Below are 12,679 nucleotides of genomic sequence, written 5' to 3'. Positions count from 1 at the left end.
CACTTCAGAACCAAGTCTCTAACTTGAAAATTATCTATTTTTGTCCTTCTGTCAAAAGCTTCCTTGATCTTCTTCTAATGTGCTACTGACTTCTCAACCATCTGTTCTCTGATCTGATGTACCTCTGCTAAGTCAGTGATCCTATTTGCCATGTCTTCTTCCTCATTTTGTTCTTCTTGTAGGAACTTTACCATAGGGAGAGTTAACTGAATTGGGAATAGAGCCTTAGTGCCATGTACCAGCTTGAATGGAGAATTCCCTGTGGATTTCTTAATGGTCACTCTGTCGGCCCACAGTGCATATTTGAGCTTAGAATCCCAATTCTTTTTATTGTCTTCCAGCAGCTTTTTAATTATCCTTATCAGGCTTTTGTTGGAAGATTCTGCTAGACCATTGCCTTGAGGGTAGTATGAGGTGGAATGAACCAGCTTAATGCCCATTGAGTCACACATGTCCACCAATTCTTTTTCCCTGAAGGCTGTTGCATTGTCTGTGACTAATTTATGTGGACAACCAAATCTGGTGAAGATATGCTTTGTCAAAAATTTCATGACCACATTATGATCAGCCTTCCTGGTAGGGATTGCTTCAATCCACTTAGTGAAGTAGTCAGTGGCTACTAATATCCATCTGTGTTGGCTACTGGAATGTGGAATGATCTCTCCAATGAAATCCAAGCCCCACTACTGAAAAGGTCCATTAGCATGTATTGGTTTCAAGGGCAGGGACTTCAATTGTGGCTTTCCTTCCAATCTTTGGCACTTGTCACAAGATCTAACAAATGAAAAGACATTAGAAAGCAAGGTGGGCCAATAGTACCCAGCTATGAGAATTTTGTGAGTTGTAGTTTTCCAATAATGATGCCCTCCACATATGCTGGAATGAAATTGTTGCATGACTTCAATGGATTGTTCTTTGTCCAGACAGCTTAGCAGGATTCCAGAAGGATCTCTCTAGTAGAGCAAATTTTCATGAATGCAATATTTTACTTCCCTGAGCTTAACAGTTCTGGCTTGGCTTGAACTAAGGCCTGCAGGGATTTCTAGGTTCGGCAAGAATTTAGCTATTGCAGAGTACCAATCACAAGAAGCTAGATTTTTTGCCAATGATTGATTTTTCCCTGGTTTAGCTAATTACTCTTCTTCTATTTGACCATTTTCTACAATTGTGCCCATAAAATCTATGTCCAATGATCTGCAATTTTCTTTAGCCATCAGTCTGGTAAGGCCCTGACCTCTGACAAGCTTGGTGGGCTTCAATTCTATATTAAATTCAATTAACTTTGAAATCCATTTAGCCCTTCTTCCATCAGCATCAGGCTGTGTTAAGACATCTTTTATTGAAGCAGAGGGCACATATGGAATTATCTTGGAATGTAGAATATAAACTCTGAAAGATTTCAAAGACTTGATAAGAGCATATGCTTGTTTTTCAATGATATTATACTTTAGCTCAGCATCCCTCAATGTTTTGTTGAAGAAAGCCATTGGATGCTCTGAGCCTTCTTCATCCACTTGCAATAAAACTGTTGCAAGGGTGTCTTTGAAGGAAAATGAAAATATATGGAACTCCTGGCTGTGATGTGGACTTCTTAATGTAGGAGCTTCCATAATAGCTTTCTTAATGGACTCAAAGGATCTTCTTGCTACATTAGTCCATTTTATCGCTGACCCCTTTCTCAACATGGAGGTAATGTGGTTTAAAAGTTCTGCAAAATTTTGGATAAACCTCCTCACAAAATTTATTTTTCCCAGAAAGAACTAAATATCCTTCTTTGATCTTGGGACAGACAAATTCTGTATTACTTTTACTCTTTCTAGGTCAATTCAGACACTTGCAGTAGAAACAACATGTCCTAACATCTTACCCTCTTCTAAAGCAAACTGTGACTTTTTAGGATTGACAGAAATCCCAAACCTTCTACACTTCAGGAACACCCTTTTCAAATGTTGTTAATGGTCATGATGGCTACTGGAGTATACTACTATATCATCAAGGTAGACAAGGACAAACTTATCCTTCTCTCCCACAAATGCTATATCCATAGCTCTTTGAAAGGTGGCTCCAGCATTCATCAATCGAAAAGGCATCTTGGAATACATAAAAGTGCCCCAAGGAGTGGTGAATGCAGTCTTCTCTTGGTCATCTGGATGTACAACCTTGTTATATCCTGAAAATCCATCCAGGAAAGACATCACTTTGGCTCCTGAGACTTTCTGCAGCAAATGCTCCATCTTGGGTAGAGGACAGTTTTCTTTCTTAGAGGATTTTTTTAAGTTTTTGAAATTAACACAAAGCGTGATTTCTCCACTTTTCTTCCTCACCACAACCAAATTGGCTACACATTTTGAATATCTTAGAGGAACTATGATTTTGGCAGCCAATAACTTCTTTATTTCTTTTTCAATCAGAGGAAGGATCAAAGGATTTATTGGTCTCAGCTTCTACTTAAAAGGGATGATGTCTTTCTCTAAAGGGATTTTATGCTGGATGATCTTCTTGTCATATGTTTTTAGGTCACTATATTCCTAGGCAAAGACATCAAAAAATTACTTCATTAAATTGCAGTATTCAGAACATTGGTTAGTAGACAGATGGGTGGACAGATTTATGTATCTGGGCTGATCCGGACTCCCTATATTATGCTTACAGACTACATATTGGTCTTATTTTTGGGCAGCATTATAAGGCACATCATTTTTGTCAAACATCTTCTCTAAAGGAACTAAACCCTTAGGTATATGATTACTGGGTAGTTGGACAATGCTATCTTTACCATTTCTGTTTCTAAGATGGGGGTTGGGACTTTCTTCCAAGGCTTCATTCTCTTGGTCAATTTGCATTTCAGAGAATTCATCAATAACTTGCAGAAACCTATTCACTTCATCATCATCTTCAAAGACTTTCCAATGTTGAACGTTATCAGGCAAGGATGGCCTATATTTCGTTTAGACTTCATAAACTAGTCTGGGAGGCACAAGAGGGATAAACATGCTAGCAGACACAACAAGGGAATTAGCAAGCTAATTTTTGGCTCTAGGGACATATGAGATACAAAAATTATCAAAGGAATCTTTGAGTCTCCATACCTCATCATTGTATGCTTTCAGCCTTGGGTGCTTTGCTTGAAATGTTCGGTTTACTTGCTGAATGATAAGATCAATATCTCCAAACACTTTTATATTCTTGATTCCTCTGTCTTTAGCTGCATTAAGGCCCAATAATAGAGCCTCATACTCTCCTCTTTTGTTTGTGACTTGAAAATCCAGCGTGAAAGACATATGTGTGCTTTCTTGTTTTGGAGATATCAACACCACCCCTGCTCCTATAGTCTCCCTAGAACATGCTCCATCAAAGAACATGATCCATCAAAGAACATCTCCCAAACCAGACTTCCTTGCTCTCCCTTGGCCTGATTCATTGGTTTCTTGATCTGCATTGAGGCCTTCTGGGATTCTTCAATTTGGAGAATACAAGCTCCAAAATCAATGTCCACATCATATATGGGATGATTGGAAGAATTCTTCTCATCACTGATGATGTAGGCCAACTGTGCTTCTTTGTACAATCTCTTGCTTTCCCCTCCAAAACATGGGACATTGGCATAAGATAGATCATTCTGTAGTGTCCCACCTAGTCTCTTAATCCTCCCTCTTGACAACAACATACCAAACTTGGGAGGGACATCTGCTACCACAATATCCATCATCGTGCTCTTCATGGGAAACTGAGTGAGGGTAATGGCCAGGTCTTTGATCAAGCCTAGGCATTTTACTTTCCTTGAATCAAATGAGAATAAGTCATGATATGGTCTAGTGATATCAAGGCCTAACTCTTCCATGACAGCTTTAGGCATCAAATTGTGGTTGGCCCCTATGTCTAGCAGGCAATTGTGGAGGATTTTGTCATGAATGGTCAAGGAGACATAAAATGATGGAGAATTATTATTATCAGGCTCGATCATAGGGCTAAGCACAACTACAGGCTAATCATCTTGCAAATTGACGTAGTCAGTGGGGGTTTGTGTGGCTTTTAGCTTAGGAGCCTCAAGGATAGGCTTTCTAAATACTTCACTCTTTACCAGTTCTATCACAGGCACATATATTTTTAACTTCTGGACTTCATATTCAAAGCTGAAAGGGGAAGGGGGATTATCAGAACCTCTTACCTCTTGTGTTGGTGCTTTGAGGATGACTGGATCAGCTGCTGGCTTCTTCTGTCTGATATTCTGTTGCTCTGTTTGGATAACAGCTCTTTGGGCAAGGTTCTCCTTGACATTGTTTGCTTCTGACCTCAGATTATATCTTTGTTGCTCACCAGTCTGTAGAGCAGCCCCTCTATCCCACTCTTGACTGGTTTGGTCTTCTAGCAATGATTCTTCATATGCAGCCAATGTCAAAAAGGTAGCACTGCTCTTGTCTTCCATGCAACGGATTTCATCCTCTTCTTCAAATTGCTCCTCCTCCATGACTACATTTTGGAAAGGAGCCTTAACTCTTTGTTCTTCATTTGTTTCTTTACCCCTTTGAATGATTTGCAACTGTTCATTTGCTCTTTTAAATGGATTTGGATTTCTTGGAGCAGATGTGTTTTGAAACCTTGCTTTCCCAGAACTCTGCTCAACTTTCAGCTTAGATATCTCAACAGCCAATGACTCTATCATTTTAGTAATCTTATCTAATTTGGGTTCTAAAGATGAAGAAGAGGAAGAAGAACCCTCACCTCTCTTCCTTCTTCTATCAGCGTGTGTTTTAAGCTTTTCTGCAGCCATGATATTTGGTTCCACCTCTAGTGATGCATCTTGCATATCAGCTAGAGTGGCACATCTTCTTTCTCTCAAAAGCAGGTAGAAATCTGAGTCAAAAGCATTGGCATAAGTGAGCTTGGTAGAGGTGGGGGTTGGCTTTACTTCAGTTGGCATCTTAATATACATACGGTTAAATCTTTCATTAAAATCAGGCAATGATTCCCCATTCTCCCTCTTGAGGTTTCCAAACTTTGTATGGTAATATAGCAAATCTTTCCTATCTCCCCATTGTTTCAAAAATGCATCATCTAAGGCTTCAATGTCAGTAATAGACCTATGGGGCAGTTCTCTGAACCACTTTCTAGCCTCTCCATCGAGGCTTTGGACAAACACTCTCATCCACACATCATCCTCACTGATATCTAGGTTATCAGCATAGCTATAAAAAGACTCAAGGTGTTCTTCAGATATTACCTCCTCTGTACCAGTGAATTTGGGCATATATTTATGATATTCTCCTACAGGCATGGCGTTCAAAGGAATGGGCAAGACCAGGGGTCCATACCTAGTAGCTATGATTCTTTCCATCTTTGCTGGAGCTTGCTAACCTGCCATGACTGGGATAGGTGGGAGGATACTGGCAGATTGAATGGTAAGAAGTAATGAAATAGATGAAAGACACAAAGGGATATGATGGACTATGTGGGAGGCTTTCTTTAGACTGAGATCCAAAGGGGAACAGACTGAATAAGGAGCTTTATGAATCTCTGAAGGTAGTTCTTCACTAACAATGCTAGGCTCTATATCTTCAAACTATATATCCTCAGCTATAACCTTCTCCTTCAAAGATACATAAGATTTCTTGGGCTTACCTGATCCTGATGCTCCTCTCTGTGATGTTTTCTTCTGCTTAGCAATCTTCTCAGGGTCAGGCACTAGGTTAGCTAGTGTTTTCTGAGGATTTCTCCAATTATGCCTCACAAACTAAGCCAAACTTGAAATGTGGAGTCACCACCAGGTTGGTTCTCTAGTAGAGTCGCCAGATAGATGATTACAACTAGAAATGTGTCTAGACCTTGTCTATCATCAAAGAATGGAACTGTGTCATTCTCCCAAGGAAGCTGAGCTTCAATCTCCTCTCCTCGGCAACGACGCCAATCAATGTTATCACCCGAAGAAACTCTCCTAGGTTGTAGCTCGGAGATGCTTGGGAACATTACAAACTCAACTTAATGTTGGAAATTGATGAATGGAAGGAATGATGCTTGTTCAAGCCAGATAAACACTCCTACTTTTCTTGACTCTAGACATGTGTGAACACCACTAGACTATAAGGCTTTAGACCACCAATTACTCACATTTTAAGGATTGCGTGAATATGGAGAATACTGACCACACCAGCAAATGCACAGAACCCTATGATGGCTGGCTGCAACCAATAAAAAGGTTTACAAATCAAATTCCCTAGAGCACAGACAGGATGACAGCTCTCTGTCACTGGGTGAAAAGAAAATTGAATAACACATTCATTGATATATGCAAGATTTAAACACAGAGGTAGGATGACAGCTCCTCTAATGCTAGCATCAAGAGTTCAGGAAGAATGCATATCAAGCACAGCCTAGAACAGAAAAGAGATGGAAAGTGAGAAATTAACAGTAAAAGAAGCTTGTATTAGCTGAAAATGAAGATGACACACTGCAAGTATCAAAGCAGTTACAGTCTCCAGAAGTTGAACCTTACATCAAAACAACAACCATCAACCCTGATTGCTTCTTCTTTCTAGGTATATATAGGATCTCATTACAAAGGCACTTGGCCGGTTTAGGAATGGAGGGGTTAGAATTGACCACCAACTGCTTTAACTACCTGATGGAGCTTCTGAGTGCAATTGCTGGCTATAGTGAACAAATCTGACTTTCTCAGGTGCTCGGCTGTACTTCTCGAGTAGGTGTAGTGTCGTATGGATGAAATTTCATAACTGTTAAATGCATTTAACTGCTCAAGGCTCATCCTTCTCGTTCTCAGCCATCCTGTCTCTTGAAAGAAGTCATTGAGGAGCAAATGTGCCATGCACTAGTAACTGGTCACCTTCATCCTTCGGGTGCATGGGACAAGTAACTCAAGGATATGAACTACACAACAGATTGACAAATTGGATGGAAGAACAAATTTGGCCATTGGATTCAACAGATGGACAACGGATATGGCTTGGCAGGGGCTATCGGGAATGCAAGGTGGAAGGTGATCATGAGCCGTTGGATCTCTGGTGGGTAGATCCAACGGCTATTGGGCGTAGGACCTGCACAAGAGTTAACGAGCGGGGAGGGAGGATGGGCGGTAAGTGGTATTTATCGCACCGCCGTTGGGGCTTGGGTCGTAATCTTACAAAGGTGTGCAATTCCACTAGAACTGTGATGCGTGGTGGCGGGGACAAATGAAAACAACTTTTGATTGCGGTTTATCATGCAGTCAGTTTGCGGGTGTGGGAAAAGCGGACACCGTCCGATCACGGTGGAGATGAGCGGACGAGGGGGGTTTAATCGCACAAGTTTTTGTCAGATGTGATGGGAAAGAACTTGTGAATGCACGTCGTCATGTGATTACATTTATATGATGGTTCAAAACTTCGCTCTTGGGGACCTGAGGGAAAATGGGTTTATACAGGGTTTTAGAGGTAAAATGGAGGTCGCAGGGTTATGAGAGTATAGCGGAGTGAAGGAGAATGAGAAGGATGACTGATGCAAGTCCTCTTTAAGCACAAGCAACATGGCCAGACCTATATTTGACCCTCAAATCTCGAAGTATGTAGCAGAGCTAACACAACCAAGGTGAGGTTATCCCCAACCTACGGTATATTTTTGCTAGGGTTTTGACTCCATTTCCCTTGTATACCATTCAACCTTCGAGGGTTTCTCTCCCTTTCTTTTTTCTATTTCTTGTCATGGTCGTTGCAAGGCTACACCTTCCTCCAAGGTTCTAGAACTCTACCTAGTTGTTAACAATTTTCTCGAGTCACTACCTCCAACGGGTAAGATTGTCAGGTTCTAATATGAGTATGTGGTTATTGTTTTCAAGGTTCCTCCACCATGTGGTTATTGTTTTCAGGGTTCCTCCACCATTAGGCTGAGACCCTTGTTGTTTTTCACAGTCACTGGGCTTGGGGTTTAAAAGAGATTTTAAACAATGCTTCATCTTCGATCATGCTCTTGATAGGATTTTTTTTAACAAAAAGACTGGGTGCATTATAGTTCTTGTCGATATTTTATGTTGAGTTACAACCAATTGGTCTCACTGTTCTATATGTATATAAAAAATACTTTGCATTAAGTTTAGTCTTTTTCCCCAATTCCTTCTGAATCTATTCATTCTCCCTCTTCGAGAGCATATAGTATATACATTATTTTATCTTCAGAACTTGATTAATCTCGTTCCAGCCTAATGCATTTTTTTTTAGTCTGACTCTGTTTAAGGAACTATGCATATACATTTTCCTTTTTTTTTAAATATGACTTGCTCTTCATTACCTTTCACGCACAGACACCTTTGAATGGCTGTTTCTCATTGTTTCTTTCTAAAAATTAACTATACTCTATATACTCTATTGAATCCGATGTCAGAGTAAAAAATACATATGGCTATATTTTCAACCGTGACTTTATGTTGCGAATTAAGAAAAAATCATTTCTTTTGTTCGAACAAACTCATCATTACAATATTCTTTAATGATATAGTTTAGGGTTTAAATTCTGAAACCTAATAGAGATAAGGAAAAAAATGTTTTTTCTTTCCTGTTTTTTTAACGAGTCTTGCACTTGTCTGTATCATTATGGAATGCAAAATATATAGATATATTTATTGTTCTATGTTGGTTAAAAGTAGTCAAGAAAAGCTTTAGGACCTGTCATGGGACTTGTCATGTTCTTTTAAGACCTAATCATTGAGAGTTTGGGACTATTTCCGGGGAAGAGGTGGACATTCCATCTGTCTATACAACTAAACTAAACTCGATTTTAAATATAAATTATTATTTATATAAAATTTATATTAAATATATTTTTATTTTGTTTTTTCTAAATAATTATGATTTAAGTGAATAATAAAATTCAAATTATATTTATTTATACTAACCACATTTCTCATTATAGATTAAACTTACTTGATCCACTAGAATAGAGTAGTCTCCCCATCTTAAGTTTTCCCTATGTCTATAAACACATATTCTAACTATGTGCATTTCTAACCAATATACTACATTTTCTTTAATTATTTATCCCTTCTTTATCGTTGAGCAGAACTAACCAAATAAAATACTTGGTCTAAATGGTTATGGGGAATGTGCAAAGAGCTCTTATAGTCCCGCCAAACCATAAGTTGGCTTCCACACTCATGTACCCTTGAGTTTCACCCCTTCTGTCCAAGAAACAATTCTAGAATTATATCCATATGCTTGTCTTCAACCTTTATGCAACATCCAATTTACATCGAAGGTTTTAACTAGAATTTTGTCTCAGGAATTATTTTCTCATAGAATATTCCCATACAGATGCATTTTTATGGCGTTTATCTCATCTTTATCTTTTTGGCAAAAGATAATATTTTTCTCTTTTGTTTCTACACGTTCTTAGGCCTAACAAACTTTCAACTATTTCTATGATAGTTATTCCTTAAGTTCCATATGAAAACCCTTATTTCCACATGTAAACATTTAACACATTCTTAAGAACATTAACCAAAAAATGAAAATAATCTTCCTTTCTCTTTTCACCAAAAAAATAAAATATTTACACCAATCAATATAGTTTTGCCCACTTAAAGTTTGTTCAAAATTAAATGATAAAAGAGTCTTCAATAGGAGTTACAGCTACACACTTCTAATTCTTATTAACAATTTTCATCTAATGCTGGACAATCAATTATGCAAAGAGTTTTGTCAAGGCTAGATTTGTGTAGAGAGCTTTGTGTGAAGAGTTTATTCACTGTGCATAGAGATTTCTATGGATAACTTTTTAGAGATTTTATTGTGTAGAGAGTTTTCATTGTGTGGAGTTTTGTCCACACTATACACAATCTTTAATAATCAATTAATTAGTGGTAATAGGAAAGAAATGTGCTTAGAGATGGATATACAAATTATTTTGTATTAAAATATTTCTAATATTATATAATAATAATGATTTGGGAGAACTGTGCAAACAAAGAATGCATGTGAAAGCAAAACATTCCTACACCTTTGTATTTGTTATTCACATTTCATCATTCTCTACAAAATTTTGTATGAAAGGCTTCCATTGTGTAGAGAGATTTCTCTAGGTAAAGAGTTTTGATCCACCCACTTTTATTTCGTAAAGAGTTTTGATTGTCTCAACTTTTCTCAACACTTTTCACAATTTTTATTTAATTAATTAATTAACTATAAAAGACTATACTACATTACAACCCCTACTTCTAAATTCTATGCTTTTGAATATCATTATTCTTTTTGTTGTAATTATTGAAATATTTATGTAATGTCATAAATAATCGGATACGTATCAGTGATTTATAAATATTATAACATTAAATATTTCACCTCCATTTCACCTCCATGTTGGAATGAACGTGAATATAACACTCATGTTGTAAATGATTCGATAATTAATAATGAGTTAGAAATATTTTTTTTTTTCTTTTCCGAAGGTGGTAAAACCTATCAACTCAGGTGTCAAACCAACAGTGAGGACAGCCATCTCTGGCTGCTATCCGCGAATGCTGGGTTGACTCATCACTGTTAATGAGTTAGAAATATTATTATTTAGAAAAGATTAATATTATTCTTTTTGTTTAATTATTGAAATATTTACGTAACGTCATAAATGATTGGATACGTATCAATGATTTATAAATGTTGTAAAATTAAATATTTCACCTCCATCTTTGAATGAAGGTGAATGTAACACTCGTATTGTAAATGATTCGATAATTAATAATGAGTTATAAATATTATTATTTAGAAAAATAATTAAATTTGATTCGATAATTAATAATGAGTTAGTAATATTATTATGTAGAAAATAATTAAATTGGATAAATATTATTTATATGTATTTTGTTTAGTAGTTATGATTAATAATTATTATTTTAAAATTTATATATTAATTATAGAATTTATTTAAATTTTAAAATTATTAATTTAATAAAATTTAATGCATGAGTTAGAATAAAAATAATTTATCTATTTATATAATATTTAGATTTATTTCGGGTTATATTGGATGGTTGGCTGATGAGAGATATTGTTATAATGGCATTGTATAAACATTTTTCCAAAATCTGAAAGAAAAAAAAATAAACAAAAAAATAAAAAAATAGATGAGACTTACATAGAGTGTTTTGTAGTGCTTGTAAGTTGGTGATATATATAAATGTTTGTAAAATAAACTTTTTTTTATTAGCTTGATTAGAAAATAGACCTATTTGGTTTCTTTTTCTCTAAATCTATAATGTCTCGTTATGATAGTGATAAATATTAATGTTTATATCTATTAGTTTGATTAGAAGATAGACCTATTAGCTTTTCCCTTCTTACTTTTCCTACAATTATGAATTTCTTCATAATAGACACCCTATAGATTATTATTATTATTTGAAATATTAAACTCCTCCTAAATTCATATTCAAAAATGAATTCAACCTCATTTTATTATTAATAAATTCTTCCTTCAATCCAACTCATTATATTAAAAGTTAAGATGGTTAAATATTTTTAAAATATATTATAGTTAGTTAATTTGTTTGAGATGTTTAATAACTATTTGAAAAAAATTAAATGATCATTAATTTTTTTTGAAAATGTATTAGTAATGATTATATATAATTGCACTAAATTATTAATTAATTTAATAAAAATATATATATTAATAATCATATTTTTTTATTTTCAAAATACTATATGTTGACAACTAATCATGGGGATTGGGTGAACACTTGTAAATAACGTAAATAGTAAATAATGGAAAATGAAGAGTCATATGGAGGTGAAACCTAAGAGCCACTCCCTCATGTATATAAACATGAGTAATATTAATGAATAAACACCATTCATTTGAGGGGTTACCTCCTCGCCTCACATTGGATCAGAGCATAGGTCCAAAATTAGTTTTCTGTAGTGTAACTTGTGTTAGATTTCTCTTCCATATTTCTATGAGATGGATGCATCATGTGATCCATCTCTATTGCAATATATGCAATGAAGATCATAGTTTTCTTCTTGAGAGTCATTGCCCCCCTGCCTCTGAAATTGGTTCTTCCTCTTCCTTTGGAAGAATCTTGAGCATGATTTTTCTCTATATGTGCAAGACATACAACTTCATCAGAAGACTGAGGAGTCGTCTTCTTCGCAAAATCTTTCTCTCACAGAGAAAATTTATTCATAAAGGAGTCAAAGGTAATCTCTTGGAGGTTTGCATTTGCTTGCAATGACTCAAGATAATTTGAATAAGTGGGGTAAAGTGACTTGACAAAAGCTATCAGAGGAATGTCTAGTTCAACATTAGTGACTTTGATGTCATGCATAATAGATTTTACTTCTGATGCAAGAGCAAGAGGATCATCATTTTGTAATTCAATGCTAAACAATTTAATCATCAGTTGGAAAACTTCAAGCACAGAGTGTGAATCATAGAGTTCCTTCAAATTCTCTAAGGCTTCAAAAGCATTCGAAAATGGTGAAATATGGCAACTCATCTCTTCATTTACAGATGTTGCAATCAAGGCATAGGCTGTGCTGTTGTTGTTTTCCCAAATGGAAAATTCCTTATTTGAGGTAGGGTTTACCGATTCATTTTCTCCTTCTCTTACACAAACTCCTTTCCATAGCTCATTAAAAATGAGAGTGTGTTTGATCTTCTGAGACCACTCATGATAGTTCTCCTTCCTGTTGAGAACCACTAC

This window comes from Pinus tabuliformis, chromosome 6, assembly GCF_031772625.1.
Source record: "Pinus tabuliformis cultivar Carrire ecotype Pingquan chromosome 6, CPIR1, whole genome shotgun sequence".
In the NCBI taxonomy this organism is placed as follows: Eukaryota; Viridiplantae; Streptophyta; class Pinopsida; order Pinales; family Pinaceae; genus Pinus; species Pinus tabuliformis.
This window is presented reverse-complemented; position numbering follows the sequence as displayed.